This window comes from Bufo bufo, chromosome 1, assembly GCF_905171765.1.
Source record: "Bufo bufo chromosome 1, aBufBuf1.1, whole genome shotgun sequence".
Taxonomy (NCBI): domain Eukaryota; kingdom Metazoa; phylum Chordata; class Amphibia; order Anura; family Bufonidae; genus Bufo; species Bufo bufo.
In genome coordinates this window covers 627,198,972-627,222,198 of record NC_053389.1, presented here as the reverse complement: position 1 = coordinate 627,222,198, position 23,227 = coordinate 627,198,972, and the positions used below count along the sequence as shown (strand labels likewise).

Genomic DNA, 23,227 nt, shown 5'->3' with positions numbered 1-23,227 from the left:
TATATGTATAGTGTATGTAAAATTGTGGTATTAGATTATCTGTTTAATATTACAATATTATTTTTTGTCAGCTAGCCATGACAGTGTCACGGTCCCGCCTGTGACAGGGACTAGAAGATCAAAGAGACTGGATGCATGTGATTAACAGTCTCTTTGGTTTCACCTTCTGTGTTGTTGCTGGGGATGGCCACACCTCTTGTCTCAGGAGTAGCTTAAGTGGTCATTCCTTCTGCTCTATTTAGTCTTGCCTCACCTATCATGCTATGCGGGTGACAGGTCCTTGTTTGTGGAAGTCCTGGTGTTGGTTCTCTCTGAGTTCCTGCTTGTCCGCAGACGTCTGGAAGTTAAGTGTATCTTCTTTGTTGCTTTTTGTTTTCCCCTAACTCCTGATATTAGGCCTGAGGGGGTCTCCTATTCCTTCATCTGGGGAGGAATAGGCCATCAGTGTCCTGACACTATCTGCAGGGCCCTGTTAGGGTGAGATTGGGCTTAGGTTCCTGCGTATGAACATTCCTACCATCAAGGTCTGTTCATACTGATAGCAGTCAGGGCTTGGTGTAGGGACTCACTAGGTGTGACCTTTTCCCTTTCCCTAGGTTCCAGGTGTAGCGGAGAGGCCGTATAATCCACAATAACTCCGCTGGTAGACAGCAACAGCATACAATAATCCAGGTAGCCTTACAATAATCCCTTATTCACAAGAACTAGACGACACATAGCTTGGGAGTCAACTAACTTTATTTAGACATAGCACACCTACTTTAAACCCCCCAACAGCCTCATTTACATACAATAGGGCACATAGATGACTATGGTACAAGGAAGGGTGGGGCCAGACAATAGCAAGGGCTGATGGGAGATTGAGGAGGGACAGAGCAGCTAGTTTACTGGTCTCCCAGTGTCCCTGAGACAACACCTTGCTGGGGAAACAATGGGACAAGAAAAAGGGGGAGGGGAAGAGGCACAGAAAAGCAATGCATTTAACATAGTAAACATTACAGTAAGAGCAAGATATATACAAATGCCACAATGCTCCCCCAGAACCAAGCCGGCATACACAGTCTGATCCAAACGGATCGGCTTGCGGATGTCCGGAGGAGTACCCACAGATCACTTTCAAGTTCAGTTTGTCTGGATAACCCGTCGGCGTTGCCATTTTGCTTCCCAGGGCGGTAGTGGATGGTAAAGTCAAAAGGCTGCAGCGCCAAACTCCAGCGCAGCAGCCTGGCATTGTCTCCTGACACCCTGTTCAGCCATACCAACGGGTTGTGATCTGTGAGTAAGGAAAAGGGCTGTCCATACAAATAGGGCTGCAGCTTTTTAAGGGCCCACACCACGGCCAGGCATTCTTTTTCTATGGCGGCGTAGCTTACTTCCCGGGGTAAAAGTTTTCTGCTTAAGTAAGCTACTGGATGCTCGCCGCCATCTGCTCCGACTTGGCTCAGTACTGCCCCCAATCCAAACATAGAAGCGTCTGTGTGGACGAGAAAGCTTTTAGTTGGATCAGGGGCGGCAAGTACAGGGGAATTCACAAGAGCCGTTTTTAGTTGCTGGAATGCCTGCTCACACTCTGGGGTCCAGACTACTATCTTAGGGAGATTCTTGCGGGTCAAATCGGTGAGGGGTTTGGCCAGGGTACTGTAGTTGGGTACAAATTTACGGTAGTATCCTGCAGTCCCTAGGAATGCCAGTACTTGAGTTTTGGTATGAGGGGTTGGCCATTTGGCTACAGCCTCTACCTTAGCCGGTTCGGGTTTTTGTTGGCTGCTCCCTACCCGGTGTCCTAGGTATTGGACTTCTGTCATCCCTATATGGCACTTACTGGGTTTCAGAGTTAATCCTGCCTCCCTAATACGGTCTAGTACGGCTCCTATGTGGATCAGGTGTTCAGTCCAGGAGTGGCTGAAGATCCAATAGCCGATCCACCATCCTCTGAAAAGTAGCCGGAGCGTTTTTCATCCCGAATGGCATGACCTTAAACTGGTACAGGCCAAACGGGGTGACAAACGCCGACTTAGGGATGGCGTCTTCGGCTAGGGGAATCTGCCAATACCCCTTACAAAGATCTATTGTGGTGAGGTATTGGCCCCTGGCCATTTTGTCTAGGAGCTCGTCTATCCGGGGCATAGGGTAGGCATCGGATACGGTCTTATCATTAAGCCTCCGGTAGTCTACGCCGAAGCTGGTAGTTCCATCCCGCTTCGGCACCAGAACTACTGGGGAGGCCCAAGGGCTTTCAGAGTGCTCTATGACTCCTAGTTGTAGCATTTCTTCTATTTCCTTGCGCATATTATCCTTTACGGATTCAGGTATGCGGTAAGGAGGTTGGCGGAGGGGGGTCTGCCCTGGTGTTTCTACTCTGTGGGTGGCTAACGGGGTGTACCCGGGGAGATTAGAAAAAGTGGTTCCTTTTTTCCCTTATTAAATTATGAGCCTGCGCCCTTTCCTGGGGACTCAGCCGTTCACCTAATTTAACCTCTTCCAGGTCCTCTTTCTGGCCCTCTTTCTCTAGGAGGTCTGGGAGAGGTAAATTGTCAAAGTCCTCTGCGGCAGAGGCGCAAATAGCGGTCACCTCTTCTATGCGCTCGTAGTAGGGCTTCAGCATGTTCACATGGAGCATGCGTCTGCCCCCTGCTCCAGCGCACGGGCCGATCACATAGGTGGTATCGCAGATTTGCTCCACCACCTTGTATGGGCCCTGCCAGGAGGCCTGCAGCTTGTCATTAGGGACTGGCCGTAGGATTAACACCTTCTGCCCGACCTGAAAGCTGCGGTCCCTGGCCCCCTTATCGTACCATCTGCGCTGTCGTTGTTGGGCCGCTTGGAGGTTAGTATGTACCGTCTGGGTCAGAGCCTCCAATCGTTCCCTAAACTCCAGCACGTATGGGACAATAGGGGTACCATTCGTAGTTACTCCTCCCTCCCAGTGTTCTCTGATAAGGTCTAAGGGGCCCCTCACTCTCCTCCCGAACAATAATTCAAAAGGGGAGAATCCCGTGGATTCTTGGGCTACTTCCCTATAGGCAAAGAGCAAGTGGGGCAAAAACCGTTCCCAGTCTTTTTGAGTGTCTATGAACGTGCGGATCATCTGTTTAAGTGTTCTGTTAAACTGTTCACAGAGCACGTTGGACTGGGGGTGGTAGGCAGAGTTTAAGATCGGTTGCACCCCACACACTTTCCAGAGTTGGTGGGTGACCTCTGCAGTGAACTGGGTGCCCCTATCCAAAATAATCTCCTGGGGAAATCCCATATGGGAGAATATTCGCATAATGGCATCGGCTATAGTCTCTGCATGTACATTGGTCAACGCCACTGCCTCTGGGTATCTAGTGGCGTAGTCCACTACGGTCAAGGTGTATTTCTTGCCGGAGGGACTGGGTTTCGCTAGGGGTCCTATTATGTCTACCGCTACCCGACTGAAGGGTTCTTCAATTATGGGCAGGGATCTGAGTTTGGCTTTATGGCGATCCCCTCTCTTCCCTACCCTCTGGCAGGTATCGCACGTTTGACAGTATTGTCTAATATCCTTTGAGATACCTGGCCAGAAGAAGTTCTGCGTCAGCCGATGTTTAGTTCGGCTGATTCCTAAATGTCCTGATAATGGTATATCGTGCGCTATGCGCAGCAACTCTCGTCTATACTTTCGGGGTACCACTAACTGCTTAGTGGGCATGGTTATGGACCCTGCTACTACCTTCTCTGCATAGCGGTATATGAGACCTTTGTCCCAAGCATATCTCTCTCCCTCCAACCCTCCTTGGTCCTTGTGTATCCTATCTTTATATACCTGCAGGGAGGGATCTAGGGCCACCTCACTGCCAAATTCCAGGGGGGCATCCCAGGGGAGAATAGGAGGGGTGTGTGGCATATTGTTTACCTGAGCCTCAGAGTGATCGGATGGAGCCGTGGTGCGTGCTTGCTGCCGGGTAACAACCGGGTAGGCCTCTTGGATAGTTGGTTGAGGGACAAAAGCAGAGGTGAGCTCCCCCAAGTCGTTGCCCAAAATAACATCAGCGGGCAAATCCTGCATAATTCCCACCTCGACATTTCCATGCCCTGCCCCCCAATTCAAATGCACCTTGGCAGTGGGAACTTTGTAAATTGCTCCCCCTGCCACCCGTACAGCTACACAGTCTCCAGTGAGTGTGTGCTTAGGCACCAAATGATTTTGGACCAGGGTTAACGTGGCCCCAGAGTCACGTAATCCTTGTATACTCTTCCCCTCCATGTGTACCACCTGGCGGTGCCCCTGGCGGTTGTCGGAGGCGGCTTGTATGGGGTTTACCTCGTGAAGGATCCCCAGAGGCTCTTCTATTGAGGTGACTGTGGATGTTGGGAGCACAGACTCTCTTTGGCAGCAGTGTACTGCAGCCCAATTTGGGGAGGAGGACCCTGGTGGTTCCAGTTCTGGCAAGGTCGGTTACGTGGGCAGTCTCTCTGGATGTGCCCCTGTTGGTTGCAGGTGTGGCAGCAAATCGGTGGTCGGGTATTGTACCTAGGAGGGTACTGGTTGTGGCTCGCGGCTGGTCGTGGGTGAGCCAAGGTAGTCACTGCTGGCAGAGGGGTGGTAGATCCATATGTGGTCCGGTGTGGTGTGCGTTGGTCTCGCCTGGTGTCTTGGAACTCATCAGCTAGCTTGGCTGCCTCTGGTAGGGTACGGGGTTTGCCATCTCGTACCCAATTTTGCAGTTCTGTGGTTAGTCCATTGAAAAACTGCTCCATTACTATCAACTGGAAAATCTCTTCCATAGTGGTGACCTGTGTTGCTTCCATCCACCCCTTGGCGGCTAGCTGTAGTCGGTGTGCCCATTCAGTGTGTGAGTCTTTTGTTTGTTTCTTGATGTCCCGGAATTTGAGTCGGTATGCCTCAGAGGTAATGGCATACCGTGCTAGGATGGCTTGTTTGACTTTGTGATAATTCCTGATGTCTTCGTCTGGGACGGTCCGGTATGCCTCTGCGGCGCTGCCTGACAATCTACCTGCCAGCAGGGGTACTTGGTCGGCTGGGCTGATGTCGTGTAGCTGGCACAACCTTTCGAAATCCTGTAGGTATTCGTCAATATCACTTTCTCCTTCTGTGTAATTTTTAAAAGCTTGGTAGGGAATCTTAGCTTTTCCCTCGGTAGTGCTGGTGGGCGCTGGGGCTCCTTTCCCGACTCGCTGAATAGCGTTTTGCTTCGCTACAATGTACATCTGCTATCAGTCTTTCTAGTGTCTCCATGGAGGGGGTGTTTGGGTAAAAAGCTAACCTGCTCTCTTGTAAATTCCGTTGGCTCTGTCTCCTGTGGAGTTGCCGTAGTGGTTGCTCTGTCCCCCTCCATGAGTTCGGCCACAAGAGTAGCTTTCGTTTTGTTGCTGGCTTTTCTTCCCCTTGCTTCCAATAATTCCTTTAACGTAGTTCGTTTCAATGTTGCATAATTCGTCTCCATTCACCGTTCTTTCGTATGACTGCACATATTCTCGAACTCCGGTATATCCGAATGGCTGTTTCAACGAACTGCTGCTTTGCTGTGCAGTTTGAATCCCGTTGCTTGCCACAAATTGTAGCGGAGAGGCCATATAATCCACAATAACTCCGCTGGTAGACAGGAACAGCATACAATAATCCAGGTAGCCTTACAATAATCCCTTATTCCCAAGAACTAGACGACACATAGCTTGGGAGTCAACTAACTTTATTTAGACATAGCACACCTACTTTAAACCCCCCAACAGCCTCATTTACATACAATAGGGCACATAGATGACTATGGTACAAGGAAGGGTGGGGCCAGACAATAGCAAGGGCTGATGGGAGATTGAGGAGGGACAGAGCAGCTAGTTTACTGGTCTCCCAGTGTCCCTGAGAGAACACCTTGCTGGGGAAACAATGGGACAGGAAAAAGAGGAAGGGGAAGAGGCACAGAAAAGCAATGCATTTAACATAGTAAACATTACAGTAAGAGCAAGATATATACAAAGATATTCTATGTGGCTAGGTTTGCCACACCAGGCCTAATACATTTTCCCTTCTGTGTTCAGTGTGGAGTGTATTTACCACACTGCGCTGTGACAGACAGGCCTGGGAGCCTTTAAAAGGCTCAAGGCCATCATGCCTACCGATCGGAGTCCTGTGATATTACCGCTGGGGGCTCCAATCAGAGGATAGAAGGAGCCTCCTTCCTCTGTTTAACCCTGCAAATGCTGTAGTTGCTATAGTTGACAGCAGCATGTGATGGGTTAAGTAACTGGACCAACGTCATCACCAATTCCAGTCACTGCTGGCGGGTACCTGCTGTATTACATGCATGGAGTGAGCTCAGCTTGTGAGCTGGCTCCATAAATCCCCTGGATCGCATTAGGTGTTATGGGGTTAAGATGCTTTACCCTTTAAATGTGAACATTTAAAAGATTCAATAAAAGTCAAGAGACAAGCACTCACACAGCTCAACCAAAGGAAAAATTTAAATGTTACGTCTCTCAGAATATGGCAACACGAAAGCAATATTTACATTTTTGTTCTACAAAAAGTGTTATTGTGCAAAAGTAGTAAAATGTAAAATAAACAATATACATGTTATATTGTTGTAATTGTAGTGACCCACAGAATGAAAGTAATACTTTTTTTTACACTGGACAGTGAATGGTACAAATTTTTTATTTTTTTTAAATCAGTGACAAAATTGCTTCTTTTCTTCTCACCCAAAAAGGATTTTTTTTTTAATCCTTAATTAATAAGAGTAGTTTTTACTGACAATTTTCTTGTGACATGTGTCACGCACATGTGTCGCACTGCTAGATTTTTTACGATTTGTGTGTTGTGTTGCGATCGCAGCAAACATGTGAGTCGACTGTGATCCCATATGTTCCTATCGCAGTCCTGCTGCACATTGATATTTGGCCTCTTGACAGCTGCCACAGCCAAAATTGCCATGTACATGTACCCTAAGTCTAGTTCCAGACCTGCAGTAAAGCTATCCTACAGGCTGTTTTGGTCTGCTGAAGTTCAACATATTCAGTCCAGCTGGATACTGCCATTCACCGACAGATATCATGGGATCTGGTGGTGATCTGGCTGGGATCCTGTTGGTTTCCAGCATGAGCCCCGTGCTTTACCACAGGTTATGTGTAGCTCAAAATGGGGCCATTGAAAAATAAAACTCACCCGGTGAAACACATACCGTTAAGCCGAATGCACACGGCCGTTGATCTATACCAGTGTATTACTGTAGTGCAGCGGCTGCATGAAGCGCACGGCGTCATAGCAACCAATGGATCCGCAAAATACGGATGAAATATGGTTGACATACAAATGTGTTCCGTGTGCGTTCTTTATTTATTGCAGAACAATTGACTTGAATGGGACCTTGGACCGTGATTTGTGGACAATAATAGGACATGTACTACTTTTTTGCGGAAGGAAAATACGGAAATATGGATACGGAATGCACACGGAGTACCTTCCGTTGTTTATGCGGACCCATTGAAGTAAATGGTTCCACATACGGTCCACAAAAAAAACGGAACGGAAGCGGAAAGAAAATGTGTTTGTGTGCATGAACCCTAAAGTTGATTTTCCTTGTCAGGCTGCTCATTCATGATGTCATATCATAGGTAGGATCCATCATTACCATCTATTGTAAATCAATGTAGTGAGGCCCTGCCCCCTAGGTAGCTCTGCAAGTGGAGGCAACTAATCTTTCTTACATTCTAGGACAGGTTCCTGTTGCTAGATGTCCAGGACCTGTGATGATATCACCAAAGGTCCTTTAACTTTCTCCACTGACGATAGGAATTTTAGACTGAAGATGGACGGGAGGCAGCAATGAAGGTAATTAGGGGGCAGGGGCCTATCTTCCACTGTTAGAGCTCTTCTTCTTCCTCCCTAATTAGTGATAGACTTGCGGTTCGCCCAGCGGTCGGTTTGCGGCGAACTTTGCGCGTTCGCGATCCACCGAACATATGGTGATGTCCGCCCGCGCCATTTTCTTTTGCATTGCACCGAACTTTGACCCATGACACATCCATCAGGTGGGAAAGGAAAGCCAATTGAGAAGTTTCAGCACATGGACACATCCCCAACCCTATAACAGATCCCGATCTGGCAGCCATTTTACATTATGTGTTTTGCCAGTGTAGGGAGAGGATGCATTTTGGGGCAGGAACAGGAGGCTGTTAGAAACTTAAGGACACCAAACGCTAGCTAATAGGGCCACAAAAGTCCTTTTAAGGAGTGGTAACTAGAGATGTCCCGAATAGTTCGCCGGCGAATAGTTCCCAGCGAACATAGCTTGTTCGCGTTCGCCGCGGCGGGCGAACATATGCGATGTTCGGTCCGCCCCCTATACATCATCATTGAGTAAACTTTGACCCTGTACCTCACAGTCAGCAGACACATTCCAGCCAATCAACAGCAGACCCTCCCTCCCAGACCCTCCCACCTCCTGGACAGCATCCATTTTAGATTCATTCGGAAGCTGCATTCTCAGTGAGAGGAGGGACAGTGCTGCTGCTGCTGATTTAATAGGGAAATCGATAGCTAGGGCAGTGTTCTGTGTCCACAGACTCATCTGCTGTAAGGACAGCGTCCTGACAGCACCCCAATAAGCCCTTTTCAGGGCTGGTACATCAGTCTGCTTTTTTTTTTTTTTTTTATATATATAAATATATATATATATTGCAGTTGCCTGCCCGTGTGTGAGAGGCTGCAGGCTCAGTCACAGACAGTACTGTGTGCACACCATTCATACAGGGTGTGACAGAAAATACCTCGCAGATAAAAAAAATTCTATTTAATCTTTTTCTGTGATATAATCACAGTTGAAAGCCAGTGTGTGTCAGGCCCACACAGACTGTATTGTGGCCACTGGCTAGGCCTCCACTCATACCGTTACAGGGTGTCAGGCCCACACAGACTGTATTGTGCAGACATCCCAACCTGCAAAAACTCATTTCAGGGAGGTGCACTTCTCATTTCAGGGAGGTTTTCTTTTTTTTTCTTTCACAAACTTTTTATTACATTTTCCAGACATATGCAGTATCTGCACACTTTGCTCTATGGTGTGGAGGACTGGGCTCATTACCCTGCCCCAAATTATCATATTTATGTATAAAGAGATTCTGTCACCATCTATAAGCCCTGTGAGCTAAACATACACTCATCCCAGGGTAGCATTCTGATTTCTAAGGTGGCCTTATAAAAGCTATTTGTGGCTTTATTCTGCGGAAAAACAGGTTTCACTAACCTGTCAATCATTGAATTAAGGTGCCCAAGCAGGGGAGGTCTGTGGATGCATGGTGCCCGGCCACACACATCGCCGTTCGTGCCCAGCGCCGCCTTCTACTCCTCAGTGCCGCCTCCCCCTCCTCCCGCTTTGAGATCCTGCGTGTGCGCACAGGCTCAGCCTGATGCGCCGTTGCGGACTGCTGGCATCGGCTTCTTCTCGCACTGTGCGCACGCGCCGAGAAGGGGACACTGCTACAGGTTGCCGGAAAGGTTTACTGCGAGTAAACTAGAGATGGGAAGTTCAGATCTTTCACATGAATCGGTTCATGAATCGAATCTTCGGTTCATTCGCTGCGCTGACAAGAAGCAAGTGAGCCGAAGCTTAGGTTGCGCAATGCGCATGCGCGGATGCTTCCATTCACTTGCTGACTCGCTGAGTCGGCTCTTGGTCTGAGTCAGGAAGTTTATTCTTTAAAACCCTGTGTGTAATTATCTACCCCACTGTAGGAAAAAAACAAGCATCGGGGGTGGGGGTGAATTTAACACTGGGGTTAATAATATAATTAAAATGGAGGGTTAAATGTGTAAATGTATTTAAAAAAAATACATCTCTCCCAATAGTTATATATCTACTGAATGAGACAGAAGAAGGGATGCCTTTAACATATATATCTCCTTGAGAAGCCAATTTGACCCTAAAGGGTTAATTCAACCTGCAATCTAAACTGTGTCCTGTCACTTCTCTTATCTCTCTGCTCTGCAATCAGTAAACCTTTCCGGGATATATTGTCTCACATGCGGGTGTCAGGGAGCCGCTATCTAATAGCGGGAGACTCCCTGAACCTCCGGGAGACTTGATATCCCTGATTGTGGCCACTGGCTAGGCCTCCACTCATACCGTTACAGGATGTCACTCACTCACAAATACCTCGCAGATGAAAAAAAATTATATTTAATCTTTTTCTGTGATATAATCACAGTTGCAAGACAGTGTGTGTCAGGCCCACACAGACTGTATTGTGGCCACTGGCTAGGCCTCCACTCATACCGTTACAGGGTGTCACTCACTCAAATACCTTTCAGATAAAAAAAATCTATTTAATATTTTTCTGTGATATAATCACATTTGCAAGCCCGTGTGTGTCAGGCCCACACAGACTGTATTGTGGCCACTAGCTAGTGGCTAGGCCTCCACTCATACCGTTACAGGGTGTCACTCACTCACAAATACCTCGCAGATAAAAAAAAATTATATTTAATATTTTTCTGTGATATAATCACAGTTGCAAGCCAGTGTGTGTCAGGCCCACACAGACTGTATTGTGCCCACTGCCCACCACTTATATAGGGTGGCACAGTACCTTGCATGCATAGTAACACTTATCTAATAAAAAATGACAGGCAGAGGCAGGCCACCCCGCAGGGGCCGTCGTAGTCGTGGTGCTGTGATTTCCACTGGCCCAGGAATAATGCCCAGTGTTCAGAGGCCACGTACCCTGAACCCAAAAAATTCGGAGAAAATAGTTGACTGGCTTACACAGGACACCCAATCTTCAACAGCTTCTGCTAAGAACCTTGACGCACCATCCTTCTCCAGCTCAGCTTTGGTCACCTGCTCTCAAGTTACCACTCTCCCGCCCGCCGCCACCACCACCACTACCACCACAGCCACCACAGCCACTTCACTTGACCCCTTAGAGGAGTTATTTACACATCAGTTGGATGAAATTAGTGATGCGCAACCATTATTGCCAGAGCATGGAGATAACAGGGATATGTCTCAGTCAGGCAGCATTACACACATGGACGTACAGTGTGATGATGATGATGATGTTGTACCCGCTGCTGCTTCCTTTGCTGAGGTGTCAGATACAAGTGAAGTGGTTGATGATGACGATGTGTCCATGGATGCCATGTGGGTGCCTGCTCGAAGAGAAGAAGAAGAGGGGGAAAGTTCAGAAGGGGAGACAGAGAGAAGGAGGAGACGAGTTGGAAGCAGGGGGAGGTCGTCGCAAGGAGCTAGTGGCACAGTCAGACAGCATGTATCGGCACCCGGGGTCAGCCAGACAGCACGCCAATCAACGCATGCTGTTGCCACCACCAGAATGCCGTCATTGCAAAGCTCAGCAGTGTGGCTTTTTTTTGTGTGTCTGCCTCTGACAACAGCGATGCCATTTGCAACCTGTGCCAAAAGAAATTGAGTCGTGGGAAATCCAACACCCACCTAGGTACAACTGCTTTGCGAAGGCACATGATCGCACATCACAAACGCCTATGGGATCAACACATGATGACGAGTAGAAGCAGCACACAAGCTCAAAGCCACCATCCTCCTCCTGGTCCAGCATCTTCAGCCACGTCAACCACTGCTGTCCTCCTTGCCCCCTCTCAACCACCCGCCACTCCGCCTCTCACCTTCAGCAGTTCCATCTCATCTGCCCACAGTCAGGTGTCTGTAAAGGAAATGTTTGAGCATAGGAAGCCAATGTCACAGAGTCACCCCCTTGCCCGGCGTCTGACAGCTGGCTCGACGGAACTCTTAGCCCGCCAGCTTTTACCCCACCAGCTGGTGGAGTCTGAGGCACTGAAAAAATTTGTCGTTATTGGGACACCACAGTGGAAGGTACCCGGACTAATTAAAAAAAAAAAAAAAGGCAATCCCAAACCTCTACTCAGTGATTGAAAAGGAAGTCATGGCATCTCTGGCATACAGTGTTGGGGCAAGGGTCCATCTGACCACTGATACCTGGTCTGCCAAGCACGGTCAGGGCAGGTATATCACCTACACTGCGCATTGGGTTTACCTGCTGACGACTGCCAAGCATGGAATGCGTGGCTCTGCAGCGGAGTTGGTGACACCGCCACGACTTGCAGGCAGGCCTACTGCCACCTCCTCTACTCTTCTTACTCCATCCTCTTCGATAACCTCCTTGGCTGAGTCCTCTTCTGCTGCGGCGTCTGGCTGCACATCAACTGAATCCCCCCCAGCTCCCCAGGGGCTATTCCACATCCTGGATATGACAGTGTCACGCTGTCTTGGGGTTGACTTGCCTGAAAGCAGAGAGCCACACCGGACCAGCACTCCTGTCCGCCCTGAACGCACAGGTGGATCAGTGGCTGACCCCGCACCAACTAGAGATCGGCAAAGTGATGTGTGACAATGGAAGCAATTTGTTGGCGGCATTGAATTTGTCAAGTTGTCACATGTGCCGTGCATGGCACATGTGTTGAATCTCATCGTACAATGCTTTGTGTCTAAGGACCCAGGCTTACAGGATGTCCTCAAGCAGGCCAGCAAGGTGTGTGGCCATTTCAGGCGTTCCTACACGGCCATGACGCACTTTTCAGACATTCAGCGCCGAAACAACATGCCGGTGAGGCGCTTGATTTGCGACAGCCCGACACGTTGGAATTCAACACTCCTAATGTTCGACCGCCTGCTCCAACAAGGAAAAGCCGTCAACGAGTATTTGTATGACCGGGGTGCTAGGACAGCCTCTGCGGAGCTGGGACTTTTTTTGCCACATTACTGGATGCTCATGCGCAATGCCTGTAGGCTCATGCGTCCTTTTGAGGAGGTGACAAACCTAGTCAGTCGCACCAAAGGCACCATCAGCGACCTCATCCCATTTGTTTTCTTCCTGGAGCGTGCCCTGTGAAGAGTGCTGGATCAGGCTGTAGATGAGCGTGAAGAGGAAGAGTTGTGGTCACCATCACCACCAGAAACAGCCTTGTCATCATCGCTTGCCTCCCTGCGGCAACGCTGCAAGAGGAGTATGAGGAAGAGGAGTCAGAGGAGGAATGTGGCTTTGAGGAGGAGGAAGACCAACCACAGCAGGCATCCCAGGGTGCTCGTTGTCACCTATCTGGGACCCGTGGTGTTGTACGTGGCTGGGGTGAAGAACAGACCGTCAATGACATCAGTGAGGATGAGGAACGGGAAATGAGTAGCTCGGCATCCAACCTTGTGCAAAATTGGGTCTTTCATGCTGTCATGTCTGTTGAGAGACCCTCGTATAAAAAGGATGAAGGAGAACGACCTGTACTGGGTGGCCACGCTACTAGACCCCCGGTATAAGCAGAAAGTGGCGGAAATGTTACCAAATTACCGAAAGTCAGAAAGGATGCAGCAGTTCAAAACAAAACTAAAAAATATGCTTTACACAGCTTATAAGGGGGATGTCACAGCACAACGGGACTCTAACAGGGGAAGAGGTGAAAGTAATCCTCCTCCTACCACGACCACGGCGGCAAGGACAGGACGCTTTACAGATGTGTTGTTGATTTAGGACATGCAGAGCTTTTTCAGTCCTACACATCGCCACAGCCCTTCGGGATCCAGCCTTAGAGAACGACTCGACCGACAGGTAGCAGACTACCTCGCCTTAACTGCAGATATCGACACTCTGAGGAGCGATGAACCCCTTGACTACTGGGTGTGCAGGCTATGTGTTTGCGATAGAACTTCTGGCCTGCCCCGCTTAAAGTGTCCTGTCAGAAAGGACCTTCAGTGCAGCAGGAGGCATTGTCACTGACAAAAGAAGTCGCCTCGGTCAAAAAAGTGTTGATTACCTCACCTTCATTAAGATGAATGAGGCATGGATCCCGAAGGGACTCACAGTGGGGGATACGTTTGACTAACAAAAGGCCTGATGACATGCCTTGGCCTCAAAATGGTCCCCACACTGCTGTATTTAATGTCTGCATACCGGATGACTTTCGTGAATTCTCCGCCACCAACTAGGGTTCAAGCCGCAATGTTTTAGTCACCTTTCTGCCTTGAAAACATCAATTTTTCCGGCCGCTGCTACAACAGCGGCTGCAACAATAACATTATTTTTCAGGCATGTGTACATGCCTAATTTTTCTGGCCTCTGGTGCTGCACTGTGGCTGCAAAAACGAAACAAAAAAAAAGGCACATACAAGTGTCAATTCCCCTTTGTGATCGTTACCTTGTTGTGGTGAAGGGGCTTGCATATCACAATGAAGCGATCATCACCTCTATGAGTGTGTTGGCAATGTTGCCACACCCCAGATGATAAGGCCGTTGCTTCATTATAATCAGACCAAAAGCGATCGGCTGGATAATTTTTCATAGAAAAAACATAATTTTTTAAAAAAAAATTTAAGTTGTATGGGTGGGTTTTTAATACATAAAATAAAAAAATCATAATAAAGTCTCTTAATAGTTTATTAAAAATAATGCAGACAATTTAAAAAATCCCCATCAATTCCAATACAAAGCAAGTAGAAAGCTCACATTATTGCAGGATGTCGTAATGGTTCGTTAATTCGACAATGGTTAATAATCAATTCGACACACGTCCCCGGATAGGGGACGTAACAGGGATTAAACTGATAGGAATAGTACTAGTTAAGACACCACTCACATAGGGTGTCACAGCACATTGCTCCGTGCACGCACAGTGCTCCAACTTGGGAGTAAGAGGACCGACCAAGCTGCTTATTCCATCTCCTGGTTCCTAAAATCAATTCAGTTTGGTGTATCACAGTTTGGTCTGTCACTGTGAAGGCAGTCGAAGGTACCCGGCCTAAATTTTTTTTCACAAAAGGCAATCCCTGATATGGGACGTAACAGGGATTAAACTGATGAGAATAGTACTACAGAAAATAGCACTCATATCGGGTGTGACAGTAAATTGCACGGCGCAGACGCAGTGACCGTGGATTCAAACAAAGGGGAGGGAGCCAGCGTTTTTTTAACCATCTCCCTGTTCGTAAAATCAATTCAATTCACCTTTTGGGGACCCTTGGTATTGTACGTGGCTGGGTGGAGGAAGAAACCTTCAATGACATCAACGGGACATGGCTAGCTTGGTATCCAACCTTGTGCAAATGGGAAGTTTGCGGTTGGGCAAATGGACTGTTTGCGGTGCATTAAAAGGGGAGTTTGGTCTGTCAATGTCTGTGAAGCGGGTGTAACCCTTACACTACCTGATCGATACAACATCATACCTGATCGTATACACACACTGGATGTTTTAAACCATGTTGTTAAAAAAGAAATTGGATTGTTAGGTGATTTATGCCCTTTATGGATTAAAATCCAACTCTGCGTCAATAATTTAATTTTCCATGGGAGTTTTGCCATGGATACCCCTCCGGCATGCCACAGTCCAGGTGTTAGTCCCCTTGAAACAACTTTTCCATCACTACTGTGGCTAGAAAGAGTCCCTGTGGGTTTTAAAATTTGCCTGCCTATTGAAGTCTATGGCGGTTCGCCCGTTCACGAACATTTGCAGAAATTCGCGTTCGCCGCTCGCGAACGGAAAATTTTATGTTTGCGACATCTCTACTGGTAACGTTGTGCTATCAATAGGTGTGATACACAGAGGGGTGTGATATACCTATAATATACTTTCCAACATAGAAAATATATTATAGTGCATTTGTATGCTTCTAGAAAATACTGCGATCTATCTTTAGGGCTGCGATCTATCAGCTTCCACAAAATAGTGATAAAGGTTTTCCATATACCTGCATCAACAAAATTACTGCTTGAGGGTGATATACCAGCTTCAACTAACAACTGATTGCGGCCTGCCATATATCAGCTTCCACAAAATAGTAATATAGGTTTTCCATATACCTGCATCCACAAAATTACTGCTTGCGGGTGATATACCAGCTTCCACTAACAACTGATTGAGGCCTGCCATATATCAGCTTCCACAAAATAGTGATAGAGGTTTTCCATATACCTGCATCCACAAAATTACTGCTTCTACTAACAACTGATTAAGGCCTGCCATATATCAGCTTCCACAAAATAGTGATAGAGGTTTTCCATATACCTGCATCCACAAAATTACTGCTTCTACTAACAACTGATTAAGGCCTGCCATATATCAGCTTCCACAAAATAGTGATAGAGGTTTTCCATATACGTGCGTCCACAAAATTACTGCTTGAGGGTGATATACCTGCTTCAACTAACAACTGATTGAGACCTGCCATATATCAGCTTCCACAAAATACTGATATAAGTTTTCCATATACCTGCATTCACAAAATTACTGCTGGAGGGTGATATACCAGCTTTAACTAACAACTGATTGAGGCCTTCCATATATCAGCTTCCACAAAATAGTGATACAGGTTTTCCATATGCCTGTATCCACAAAATTACTGCTTGAGGGTGATATACCAGCTTCAACTAACAACTTATTAAGGCCTGCCATATATCAGCTTCCTCAAAATAGTGATACAGGTTTTCCATATACCTGCTTCCACAAAATACAGATTGTGGGTTTTGATATACCTGCTTCAACTAACAACTGATTGAGGCCTGCCATATATCAGCTTCCACAAAATAGTGATAGAGGTTTTCCATATACCTGCGTCCACAAAATTACTGCTTGAGGGTGATATACCAGCTTCCACTAACAACTCATTGAGGCCTGCCATATATCATCTTCCACAAACACTGCTCTACTCTAGAGACTTTGGCACAGGGTCATTTTGAAAATGACAGGCAGAGGAAGAGGCAGGCCATTCCGCAGGGGTGGTAGGGGTCAGGCAGGTGCACCAGGCCGGAGCCTAAGTGGGAAGTTGGAGAAGGTGCGTGCAATTATGTCAAAGGATGCACCAGAGTTGGTTGAGTGTCTCAATCAGCCTTCCACTTCTGCACCCTCCTCATCCTCTGTATCTGCACCCTCCTCAGTCTATGCTGTGTGCACCCCAAAAGACACCACCACCAACACCACTACCACCATAGCCCCTCCACTCAAGTCAGAGGAATTATTTTCCCATCCATTCCCAGACCTTACCGATGCGCAGCCATTCTTGGCATCGGAGGAGGAAGGGGAGGTAGCAACGGCTGCCACCCAGCGGTCTGATGACAGTACCCAGATCAGCCCAAGGAGGGTGGTCCCCACTGTTGCTGACTACTCCGAGATCTCTAATGTCAGTGGTGGTGAAGGTGACGATGATGACGTGTCGATGGACGTCACGTGGGTGCCTACAAGAGAAGAAGAAGAGGGGAGTTCAGAGATAGAGATGGAACAGCAGATAGGGAGGAGAAGGAGGAGAAGCAGGCAGTACTCGCAGTGCACAGGAGGCAAAAAGCAGACTGCAAATGTATCTCGAGCGAGCAATCCAACATGCACAGTCACATCTTGCACTTCCAGGATGCCGGCACATGGCTCTGCAGTGTGGGCTCTTTTTGACGTGTCAGCTGCTGACAATTGTGTTGCCATCTGCAGCCTGTGCTGTCAATGCATAAGTCGCGGTAAGCCCAACTCTCAGCTAGGGACGACCGCCTAAAGAAGGCACCTGGCCTCCCATAACCGAGCCAAGTGGGAGCAACGCTGTCAGAACTCACAAAGCCACGCTCCACGTCCTGCCTCTTCTCCTTCGCCTCTCTCCTCCCATTTGTCCTTCACTCCACCTTCCAGCGTAAAAAAATGATGACGCTAGATAATCCTCTTGCCCAACGGCTGACAGCTGACTTGTCGGAACTGCTAGCCCGCCAACTACTGCCATATAAATTGGTGCACTCGGAGGCTTTTAGAAAATTTGTGGCCATTGGCACACCGCAATGGGAGGTCCCTGGAAGGAATCATTTCTCCCAGAAGGGCATCCCTGAACTATATTGGCACGTTCAGCGGCAAGTTAATATATCTCTGGCACACAGTGTCAGTGCCAAGATACATCTGACCATAGACATGTGGTCTAGCAAACACGGGCAGGGAAAGTACAGAACTTTTACTGCCCACTGGGTGAACCTTCTGACGACAATCAAGCATGTAATCTGTGGCACTCGTGTGGATTTGGTGTTACCGCCACGGATTGCATCCAGGCCTGCCTCTTCTTCTCCTCCTCCTACTCCATCCTCCGTCTCCTCCTCAGCTGAGTCCTCCAATTTCACTGCTACCGCCTCTTCCGCTGCACCCCCGAAGCTCCACAGAACCTATTAGACGTGCCAGGTGAGACGTTGCCATGCTGTGCTGCAGCTGTTGTGCCTGGAAGCCAAGAGCCACACCGGTCCTGCACTGCTTTCAGCTCTGCGGTCACAGGCCGATCAGTGGCTAAACCCGCTCATTTTGACAGTTGGTAAAGTGGTGTGCGACAACGGTACTGCTGAATACGCTTAAACAGGGCAAAATGACACACGTGCCGTGCATGGCACACGTCCTGAACTTAGTCGTGCAACGATTCGTTGCCAAATACCCCGGGGTCCAGGATGTCTTGCGGCAGGCTAGGGAAAATTCTGGCCATTTTAGAAGATCTTACACGGCCATGGCTCTCCTTGCTGACGTTCAACGGCGACACCACTTGCCCGTCAGACGTCTGATTTGTAACTGCCTGACGTGCTGGAACACCACCTTGTATATGCTTGATAGGCTGCTTTAGCAGAAACGTGCAGTTATCGACTACCTGTACGAACTCTGCGACAGAACATGTTCTGGGGAGCTTGTTTGACTTAATAGGATGTAAGATTACTTCAGTCAGCTGCCCAAGCAACCAACCCAACTACCCTCTCCTCCCAAGAAACACTCAAAACCAACTTCTTGGTATAAATGGCCGTAGCAGCCCGTTTATTAAACAAATAAATAACTTCTTCAACTTTTCTTTTAATGATCACAATCATAAACATATAAACACATAAATAAAGTACAATAAATTCAAACACTTTGAGAAAAGGATCCTAGAAGGCAACCCAAGCAAGCTGCGCTCTTCACTCCCCATCTCCACTTGATTTCCACCTTACCCTTGGCCGCAGTCACCGACCCAAAGGTACCAAATCCTCCAAATTATATCTCCATCCACCCCTGTAAGCATTTTAGCCCAAACAGGAGCCCCAGCCATCAGCTTACCGAACCTCATGAGATGCACGCTCCAACGTGTCATGCACCTCTTAAACATTGTATTGCCTTCCAGGACCCTCTATTAACCGGCCCCACTACACCACCCAGTCCACCACTAGCAACCAAATGACCAAACCAAGGGCGGGAGGGTGGGTAACTCACCGCAATGACCCGGACACTGGTATAGATCCCACCCCCACCCCAAATAATATACAGCCCGCGAATTTCAAACTCCACCCACTAATTTTAACCCTGCGGACACCTCAACCTGTAAAACCACTAACCCTTTACTGCCTGAATACTTCCCCCTAAGTCAAGCTTCACTTCGCTACTGTCTGCGCCCCGCTCCGTTGCTCTACTGACTTAATAGGATGTAAGATTACTTCAGTCAGCTGCCCAAGCAACCAACCCAACTACCCTCTCCTCCCAAGAAACACTCAAAACCAACTTCTTGGTATAAATGGCCGTAGCAGCCCGTTTATTAAACAAATAAATAACTTCTTCAACTTTTCTTTTAATGATCACAATCATAAACATATAAACACATAAATAAAGTACAATAAATTCAAACACTTTGAGAAAAGGATCCTAGAAGGCAACCCAAGCAAGCTGCGCTCTTCACTCCCCATCTCCACTTGATTTCCACCTTACCCTTGGCCGCAGTCACCGACCCAAAGGTACCAAATCCTCCAAATGATATCTCCATCCACCCCTGTAGGCATTTTAGCCCAAACAGGAGCCCCAGCCATCAGCTTACCGAACCTCATGAGATGCACGCTCCAACGTGTCATGCACCTCTTAAACATTGTATTGCCTTCCAGGACCCTCTATTAACCGGCCACAGACGAACACAGGTGACAACCTCACCTGTGGCCGTCCCGCCACACCCTCAAAGCTAACTCCAGACCATCCTGCAACCCAGAAGCCCACAGATCCATACCCACATCATTAAGGTGCACACCGTCAGCCTTCAAGAATTGAGACGAAGCAGCCTCCAACTCCCGATGTCGCACCACAAATCCACCCTGGCGCCGAACAAAACGACCCACCTCCTTATTGAGCTTCGCCCGCGCCTTATTAATCCGTTCCACCGACCTTGCAAACCGCCACGACCTTCTAGCAACCACTTCGGACCAAACCACCAACAAATCCGGAAACTCACCCAACAGCCGCAACAGATCCAACTTGATGTCCCGTATCACATCCTGTGAACGACGAACACCTAAGTCATTTCCCCCGACATGCAAAACTAAAATATCGGGAGGCCTATCCAACAGCGCAAAGGCATGAAACTCAGGCAACACCCGACCCCACAACATCCCCCTTACACCAATCCACCGCACTTGCAGCTCCTCCGGCCGAAAACCCAATTGCCTTCCATTTCTCCGCACATCAGCTCTCAATGCTCCCCAGTGGACATACGAGTGGCCTAGAATCCACGCCAAGCACGAAGAGGATCCTAAAAAACAAAAACACACACAATGAGCCTCACCCCCCAACATGCAATCATAAACCACACCGTCCATTATAACATATGAGGGCGAATATACCCCCTAAAGCAATCTGATTCCCACCGGCCAATCCGCTTAATAACCACATCACTTAGACCCCATCTGGCCGCCTCAGTCGCCGCCCCTATCCTGAACGAATGAGAAGCAAATTCCTTGGCCGGATGGCCAGCAGCCGTCAGACACCGCCTGAATATCGCCACAAACTGAAAACGGGACAACGCCAGGCCATTCTGGTGCATCAAAAAGGAACCCGCTACACCCGGTCGTAACGCCAAAAACTCCGCCACACACCGCACAGGGCACAGCACAGACCCGACCAATGGGCGCAACACCACGCAAACCCCTCTTCCAATCTGATCAGTTTTTGACCTTCGCAAAACACAACGCACACCTCCCTCATCCAAACTAACGTCATCCCACAACAGCCCACCGCCACGCACACCACTACTCGCCACCAACTCCGAAACTCTAAAGGCCCCGAAGAAAGCCAAAGAAAAAGCGGCCCGAAACAAACACACCTCATACGACGAATCACACACCATGCCCACCTGTTCCCACAACTGCTGCAACACCGAAAAGGACACTGGACGTCGAGTATCCTTCCTAACCGCGCTGCGCCGATAGCCCTTCAGCGCCTGCCGCACTAAGAAACTCCTGGACACATCCGCCAGACCACGCAAACGCAACCAAAAGGCAACAGCCGCCACCCTCTTGGACGCTACCGAGAAAGACGCTCCAGAGCTATAAGATAAACCCACAAAATACACCAACAACACCTGAAAATCCTCCGCAACCACACAACCGCCAACCTGATCCACCAAACGTTCCCAATGCGACCACACAGAAGAATAAGCTAACCACGTACTCCTACTCACGGACCGCCTAATCAGATCTGATGAGACCCCAAGGCCACGCTCCAGAGCCACTGGGGACAGGACAGACCCTCCGCGTCCGCGCCCGGCACCAAACTGCGAAAACGGTCCCACTGGAAACGGGAAAGAGAATCAGCAATGGAATTACTAACACCAGGAACATGCACTGCCACAAAACACGCATTCAATCTTAACCCTCTGAGAACCAAATGCCGAAGCAACCGCACCACAGGAGGTGAATTAGCCGATTGACTGTTAACCGCCTGCACCACCCCCAAATTATCACAACAGAAGCGCACTCGCTTATTTCGTAATAGCTCTCCCCACAATTCGGTTGCCAACACAATGGGGAACAATTCCAACAGTGCTAGATTACCCAACAATCCGGCCCCCTTCCACTCCTCAGGCCACGGACCCGCACACCATTGCCCTTGACAAAAAGCACCATACCCGCACGAACCAGACGCATCCGTAAACAATTCCAGATCAGCGCTAGCCACCGGCGCCTCCATCCACATTGAACGACCATTAAACTCCACCAAAAACCGCTCCCAAACTTCCAGATCCGCGCGCACTTCCGCAGACAACCGCACAAAATGAAAAGGCACCCTCACACCCGCTGTCGCCATCGCCAAGCGCCGACAGAACACACGACCCATGGGCAAAATTCTGCAAGCAAAATTCAATTTCCCCAAAACCGACTGCACACGACGCAACTGCACTTTCCTCGCCCTACGCAGGAAAGTCACCTCGCTGCGCAAATCCATCACCTTATCCTCTGGCAACCTGCACTCCATTGCCACGCTGTCAATCACAATACCCAAAAACTTGACCGATGTGGCCGGACCCTCCGTTTTCTCCGACGCTAACGGCACGCCGAACCTGGCCGCCACTCGCTCCATCGTGCGTAGCAACACTGAACAAACCCGCGATCCAGCCGGACCCAAAAATAAAAAATCGTCCAGATAGTGCAACACAGAGTTCCAACCTGCTTCCCGCTTCACAACCCATTCCAAAAATGAACTAAAAGTCTCAAACAATGAACAAGAAATCGCGCAACCCATCGGTAAACAACAATCAACATAAAACTGCCCCTCCCATTTAAAACCGAGTAAATGAAAACTGTCCGGATGAATAGGCAGCAAACGGAAAGCCGCTTCAATGTCAGTTTTGGCTAACAACGCCCCATACCCAAAACGTTGCACCCACCGCACCGCTTCATCAAATGACGTATATGACACTGAACACAACTCGTCATCAATACCATCGTTAACCGAACCCCCTGCAGGAAATGACAGATCGTGAATAAGCCGAAACTTGTTAGGCTCCTTTTTCGGCACCAACCCCAACGGAGACACCCACAAGCCTGGCAATGGACAACCTACAAACGGGCCCGCTATTCTACCAGCTAACACTTCCTTGGCAATCTTCTCAGCAACAACCGCCGGGCGAGACAACGCTGAAGCCAAGTTGCGATCCGCAACCGCAACCCCCTCCGAAACACACGGGATCCTAAAACCGTCCCTAAAACCAGCCAACAACAACTCCGCCGCCCCCCTATTTGGATAAATCTTTAGAAAAGGCTCCATCTCGACCACCTTCACCGGAGTCACCCCTCTTCTGCACAGCCTCAAATCACTTACCTTTCCCCCGCTTAAAACACCGTGACAAGCTGTGTGCCCCGCCACAACCGGAGCATTCATGCTTGAACCTGCAATCCGTCGAGTACTTGCAGTACCCCTCATTAAATTGCCAACAACACCCTTTTTTATGTCCACCACTAAATTCTGCTGCCGAGGAACCCCCGG

At 48.7% G+C, this 23,227-nt stretch overlaps 1 protein-coding gene across 1 annotated transcript in view; it reads left to right on the top strand.

Annotated features, from left to right (window-relative positions):
* The window catches only part of DUOXA1 (dual oxidase maturation factor 1), a 190,947-nt gene that overhangs the window by 89,355 nt on the left and 78,365 nt on the right, over positions 1-23,227 (top strand). The gene's annotated exons all lie outside the window — the stretch shown is intronic.